Here is a 7295-nt window from a genome sequence, read left to right on the forward strand (position 1 = left end):
CGATTTTGGCCCTCTGCAAGGCAATGGTCAAATCCAGGTTTTAATTTTGTTATCGGCCCTCTACTTCGCAATGGTTAAATTTAAGTTTTTCTTCTGCAATTTTGGCTCTCTACAAGGCAATGGTCAAATCCAAGTTTTAATTTGGGTTAAATATGTTTTTTGTCCCACAACTATTAGTCGTTTTTGTGTTTAGTCCCTCTTTCAAAGTATAGTACAATTTAGTCCTTCAACTTTAGAAAACTATGGTTTTAGTCTTTTTTACCAAATTTTTTAAACTTTATTTGTTGTTTCAAGCACGTTACATTATAGTATTTGGATTGTTTACATTGTTTGACACATTTTTGCTTCAATGTTAACTTAGAAATACGTTTGAAACAACAAATAAAGTTAAAAAAATTTGGTAAAAAGGACTAAAACCAGAGTTTTCAAAAGTTGGAGGACTAAATTGTACTATACTTTGAAAGAGGGACTAAACACAAAAACGACCAATAATTGGGGGACGAAAAACATATTTAACCCTTTTAATTTTTGTTATCGGCCCTCTGCTTCGCAATGGTCAAATTTATGTTTTTCTTCTGCGATTTTGGCCCTCTGCAAGGTAATGGTCAAATCCAGGTTTTAATTTTGTTATCGGCCCTCTACTTCACAATGGTCAAATTTAAGTTTTTCTTCTGCGATTTTGGCCCTCTACAAGGCAATGGTCAAATCCAGGTTTTAATTTTGTTATCGGCCCTTTGTAAGGCAATGGTCAAATCCAGGTTTTAATTTTGTTATCGGCCCTCTGCTTCGCTGTGGTCAAAATTTAAGTTTTTCTTTTGCGATTTTGGCCCTCTACTAGGCAATGGTCAAATCCAAGATTTATTTTTTGTTTTCGGCCCTTTGCTAGGCAATGGTCATTTGGTATCATGACTTGAGTCATTTTTTATTCGTTTGCTTATATGATTGAAACCCGAACGAAATTAGTATTTCTATCTTTACTTAGCTTTTACTCTAACATCTAAGTAAAGAGGGGCAGTTGTCAACACCCAATTTCCTCTAGGTAACTAAATAATAGGACTTGGTATTTATTGTTGTCTTATTTTATTTTATTTTCTTTAATTTTCTATTTTATTTTATGTTATTTTGTTATTCTTAATTTTATTTTACTATTTTGTTTAGTCTTGTAAAAAAGAAAAAAAAGAAAAAAAAGAAAAAAAAAGAAGAAAAGAAAAATAATTGCAAACAAAAAGAAAAAAAAAGAAAAAGAATAGAAGAGAAAAAGGGAAAAGAGAAATAAAAAAAAAAAGAAAGAAGAAAAAACGAAAAAGAAAAACAAAAAAGGAAGGAGGAAAAAAAAGAAAAAAATGGTGCATGGGAATAACATTAAAAGAAAAAGAATGGTGATTAAATGGGAGAGGTGTTCACGTGATGAATTGGATTTGATTTCCTTGGAAAAATGCTCATAAGCAATTAATATTAATGCATGATAGTTCACTTTAGAATTTTTTTTGGAATTTTGTTTTATTTGGTAATAATTTGAATCAACATTATGCCAATAATTCTAAGCAATAATTAAAAATAATATATTGATTGNTGCATTCAGTTTCTTCCTAAAAAGAAAAATATGATTTCCTTTTAATGGATAATTTTCTGACAATTATTATAATTTGATTTATTAGACCATTTTCTTTCCCTGTTTTGTTAATTGTNAATTAATTCGCCATTAAGGCAAGATCACAATAATATTACAATGTGTGTATATAAATACGCACTTTGAAGAGAAGAAGGGGGGAGAGGAGAAAAATCCAATTTCGGAAAGAGAACATAAGGGAACAAAGAAAAAAGGAGTGGGACAAACAGGCACGTGACAGATGAATGAACAACTTTCTATGCAAGCTTTTTATGGTGCAATGGAGGACCTTTAAGACAGCTTTAGAAGGGTGGTGATCAATTTCTTGGTTACATTTCCTTTCCAATTCTTATTGGACTTTTTTGTTTTCATTTTATTTTCTTCGCTTTTATTTCTTTAGTTTTGGTATATTGTTTTATTATTGATGGTTTGTTGTACTCAGTTTTTGATAAAAATACAAAATATAACAATCATAGAAAGTAAACAAACAAAAATGAAAAAGCAAAAATAAAAAACATATAAAATATTAAAACCACGAAAATTGTTATAGCTTTTAGCATCTTTCTTTTTAAATATTGGTTTTCAAGTAAAACAAATAAATTGTAAATTATAAAAATGACCTTAGTGTGCTTTTAACATTTAGTAAATATTGTTTTAATTTATTTGTTAACTTTTCTAAAAAATTGTTACGTAAATAATTTTGTTGTTTATTTCAATAATACAGTTTTAAATATCATTTTCATATAATAAAGGTTTAATACCTATTTTGGTCCCTCCTTTGGGAGGGTTTGTTCAAAGTGGTCCTCCCTTTTTTTAAAAGTTCACTTACGTCCCAGCTTTTGCAAAAATTGAGCAAATAGGTGTTTTTTGGTAACGGCGTTAACTTTGTTAACGGCAGAACTGCCAGATGGCTAATATCTGATGATGTGGCATTGTTATGTGTTTTAAAAAAATAGAAAATTGTGACGTGTAAATTAAAATATTTAGGGTTAAATTAAAAGATGAAATTGGCATGATTTGGGATTAATTAAGTAAATTAATTTAGGGAAATTTGCTCAGAAGTTGCGATTGGGATTCTTGGGCGATTTAGGGTTCTTCACATTGAATCCAGTCCTGTTCATCAGCGCTCCTTGACGAACCCAAATCGTAGAAACTGTGAAAGAGCAGAAGAATAGATTAGATAGGTGAATCTCTGATAGCATTCAGAAGAAGCAGTGTTCTATAATCCTTAGTAATAGCTAAAAACTGAGAACAGGCTCCTTTTCTGATCAACGCTCCTTTTCTTCTTAGCTTTCACTGTAGGAACAGGCTCTGTAACGCTATACAAATCTTTTACACACGGTACCTCTCGGTGGTGGTAGCAAAGCTTTCATCTTGGGAGTCCATGGTGGTTTCTACGACGGAGGAAACATGTCCACCGGAATCGACCTTGCTCTGACGCGGTTTCCCTTGCACCACATTGTAGCTGCAGCTGTTGTTGCTGCTGTGGTGATCCTCTTTAGAATCTCCGCTGCTGAGTTGAATGAGTTGCTTCGCTGCTTTGATCTCTAAGTGGGAAAATGTGATCGGCTTCTGGGTGCTCTTGATTTGGTATGTAGCCATGATTTGGTATGTAGGCATGATTTATAGAACAGAGAGAACGATGAATGGTGAATTGGAACTGAAATTGCTCAATCAATTTACTTAATCCTAAATCAATTGGAACCCTAAATCAATTTACTTAATCCATTCCAAATTACCCCAATTTCATTTTTTAATTTAACCCTAACTATTTTAATTTACACGTCACAATTTTATTTTATTTTTAAACACATAACAATGCCACATCATCAGATATTAGCCACCTGGCAGCTCTGCCGTTAACAAAGTTAACGTCGTTACCAAAAAAGACCTATTTGCTCAGTTTTTGAAAAAGCTGGGACTTAAGTGAACTTTTTAAAAAAAGGAGGACCACTTTGAACAAACCCTCCCAAAGGAGGGACCAAAATAGGTATTAAACCTATAATAAAATTACATAAAAAGATAAAATATAAAATAAAAAAAATAAAAAACCAAAAAGGTAAAAGTATAAAAATAATAAAAAATGTTTAAAGGGTTTAAGCACATGTGTGATCGCATGCATCATCCTTGAGCTAAAAATACCTTTCCTTCCTTTTCATAAAAATAATTAAAAATGTTTTAAGGGTTTAAGCGCATGTGTGATCGCACGCATCGTCCTTGTGTTAGAAAACCATTTTCTTTTTATAAAATTAAAAAAAAAAATTATTTTAAGGTTTCTAGCACATGTGTGATTGCACGCATCGTCCTTGTGATGGAAAACCTTTTCTCCTTTTTTTATAAAAATAATAAATATGTTTTAAAGGTTTAAGCACGTGTGTGATCGCACACATCGTCCTCGTGCAAAGACCTTTTCTCCTTTTAATAAATTATCAAAAATGTTTTAAGAGTTTAAGCTGATCACACACATCGTCGTCGTTCTAAGACCTTTTCTCTCTTTATAAAATTAAAAAATATGTTTTAAGAGTTTAAGCACGTGTGTGATCGCACGCATCGTCCTCGTGCTAAAACCTTTTCTCCTTTTATAAAAATTAAAAAATATGTTTTAAAGGTTTAAGCACGTGTCTGATCGCACGCATCGTCCTCGGGCTAATACCTTTTGTCCTTTTATAAAAATTAAAAAATATGTTTTAAAGGTTTAAGCACGTGTGTGATCGCACGCATCGTCCTTGTGCTAAGACCTTTCTTCCTTTTAATAAACTATCAAAATTGTTTTAAGGGTTTAAGTACGTGTGTGATCGCACGCATCGTCCTCGTGCTAAGACATTTTCCATCTTGGAAAAAATTAAAAAATATGTTGTAAGGGTTTAAGCACGTGTATGATCAAACGCATCGTCCTCGTGCTAAGACCTTTTCCCCTTTCATAAAATTATCATATATGTTTTAAAGCTTTAAGCACGTGTGTGATCGCACGCATCATCCTCGTGCTAAGAACCTTTTCCTTTCTTATAAAAATGTTAAAATATAAATGTTTCCAAACAACAAACAATTGTGGCCAGAACTACGTGATCCTTGATTCTCCATCCAAAGTGGAGATACGTAGGAGCAAGGCCAGTCCTTGTCAGGTTCACTTCCCAAAAATCCAAATCTTTTCCATACAAATTCTTTGAGCAAATTTCCTAAAAAACTAAAAAATATATTTTGTTTCTTTATAATGTCTTTTTTGGGGATAGTTAAACATTTTGAAAACCACATCAAAGTCGCGTATTTAATTAAAGGTACTGCCTTCGGGCAGGTGTTGCTTTATCATTTTATGGTTTTTCCATAGTTTTCCAGAATAAACTATGGTGGCGACTCCAAAACATTTTTCAAAACTTGTTTTATTTTTGGATCGTCGTTCCGTTGCGACACCGGTTGTGACAGCAGGGGACATAACGAAAATTTCATCCTCAACCACATTCCCGTCCTCTCCCAATTTTCTCATTTCCATCAGACCCACCTTTCACCTTTGACCATTCACCATGGCCTCCAACACCCACCATCTTCATCAGAGGCTTCAATAATCTTAGGGCAACACCTTCGTTCCTCTCACACAACCACAATCATCATCACCCTTCATAATTCTTCACCAAACCAGATTCAACCCCAAGACTCACCTCCCATCACGTTTTCATCGAAAACCACCTATTCAAACTCACCTTCGTCAACTCCCTCTCCTTCATCTTCAGAAATTCAACCCAAACATGATAATCGTCCTCGTGCTGAGACCTTTTCTTCGTTTATAAAAAATATATCAAAAATGTTTCAAAGGTTTAATTGCTTGTGTGATCGCTCGCATCGGTCTCGTGCTGAGACCTTTTCTTCCTTTATAAAAAATATATATTTCCAAAAATGTTTTAAAGGTTTAAGCGCGTGTGTGATCGCTCGCATCGTCCTCGTGCTAAATGACGTTTTCTCTTTCTCACATAAAAATACCCAAAAACAAAACATCCTTTTTCAAACAACAAACAATCTTTCATCTAGAACTACGTAGCCTTGATTTCTAATTTGGAGAATAAGTAGGAGCAAGGCCAGTCCTTGTCGGGCACAAAAAAATAAAAAATATTTTTTGTTTCTTTAGAATTTTATTTTTGGGGATAGTTAAACATTTTGAAAACCACATCATATTCGCGTATTTAATTAAAGGTACTACCTTCAGGAAGGCGTTGTAGGGTGCTAACACCTTCCCTACATGTAACCGACTCCCGGACCTAGAATCCGGTTTTTGCAAACCATGCCTTATTTTTTATGGTTTTTTCGTAGTTTTCCAGGATAAACAATGGTGGCGACTCCAAAATCTTTTTTCAAAACTCGTTTTCTTTCTGGATCGTCGTTCCATCGTGACTCCGGTTGCGACATAAGTGATAATCGATTATTCAAGTCCGTTACAGGTTTTTCAAAAATAGACTTGTGATAATCGATTATTCCAAAAAGACTCATGATAATCAATTATTGTTCCTCATAATCGATTATTTCAGAACTTTATCTAAAATACAAGTTTTACAAATTTTAAGGACATTCCTACTACATTTATTCTACAAAGTGCTTTTAAAAAATATTTCTAATATATTCTTCAGGTTAAACTTCTTGTAACATCATCAAAACAATTTTCTTCAAGATTTACCAATGCTCCTCATTGGTAACAGCTATGGTTTCTCAGAAACGGGAGAAGCAACTAACATGGATGCTATGTTTTATGGGGTTTTTTAACATCATCCTTCTTTGTATGTTGTTCAAAATTCCATGATGTGTTGTAATAGACAATGTCTTGTGTTAGACTGTTTTTGTAATGTCGAAGTTTGCAATATTATAATCGGATGTTTTGAAATGAATGCAAAATCTCAAATTATGCTTTCAATAGCTAATTTTCAGTGTAATGTAAGAAGTGTGTGGATTGTTTAATGTTACACTGTAATGTTACAATGATATAAGGTTGTCTGCAAAAGCTTTATGGACATCTGGTGCTTCATATATTTCAAAGGCAGGTCAATCACTTACTGATAGAGATGGACAATTTTCTTTTGGTTCTTTTGGGGGCATAAAAAAGAATATTTTGTGGTGAAATGATTAAAGTATAATCAAACGTGTCCCAAAACAGAGGTCCCATGGAATGTAACTTCTAAATGTGAAGTGCTCGTCTATCCTAAAATAGGCAAGACAAACCTGCAAGGAGAATTATTTTATTAGTTAATTATGTGTGGTGTAGAATGGTTTCAATTAGGACAGTATAGTTTTTTTTTTTCTGGATGTTAGAATCATAAGGAATGGTTTCGGGATTCTATAGAGGAAGTTTGTTTAAGGTGGTTTATGGTATTAAAAGTGGGGTCCTTTGAGTTATAATGTTGAGATCATAAATGATGGTGTCAGGTTTTTATAAACATAATTGGTTATGGCGGTTTATCATATTATAAGTGGCGGCCCATGTATTATAATGGAATAATTGTAATATAAATTGAACCTGTGGCAAGTTAAATTGTGGAAGTTAAATTCACTATGTTGTGATTTTGCATTAATTCTAATTCTTATGTAGATAAACAGAACTTGCTGTTATGAAACCATAAAACATAACGAAAGTTGTTTTTTCTTGCAATCTGGATATTGGCACGAGCAATAACATTTAACTAAATTCTTATGCATATAAATTATTAGA

Source organism: Vigna radiata, chromosome 1, assembly GCF_000741045.1.
Source record: "Vigna radiata var. radiata cultivar VC1973A chromosome 1, Vradiata_ver6, whole genome shotgun sequence".
In the NCBI taxonomy this organism is placed as follows: Eukaryota; Viridiplantae; Streptophyta; class Magnoliopsida; order Fabales; family Fabaceae; genus Vigna; species Vigna radiata.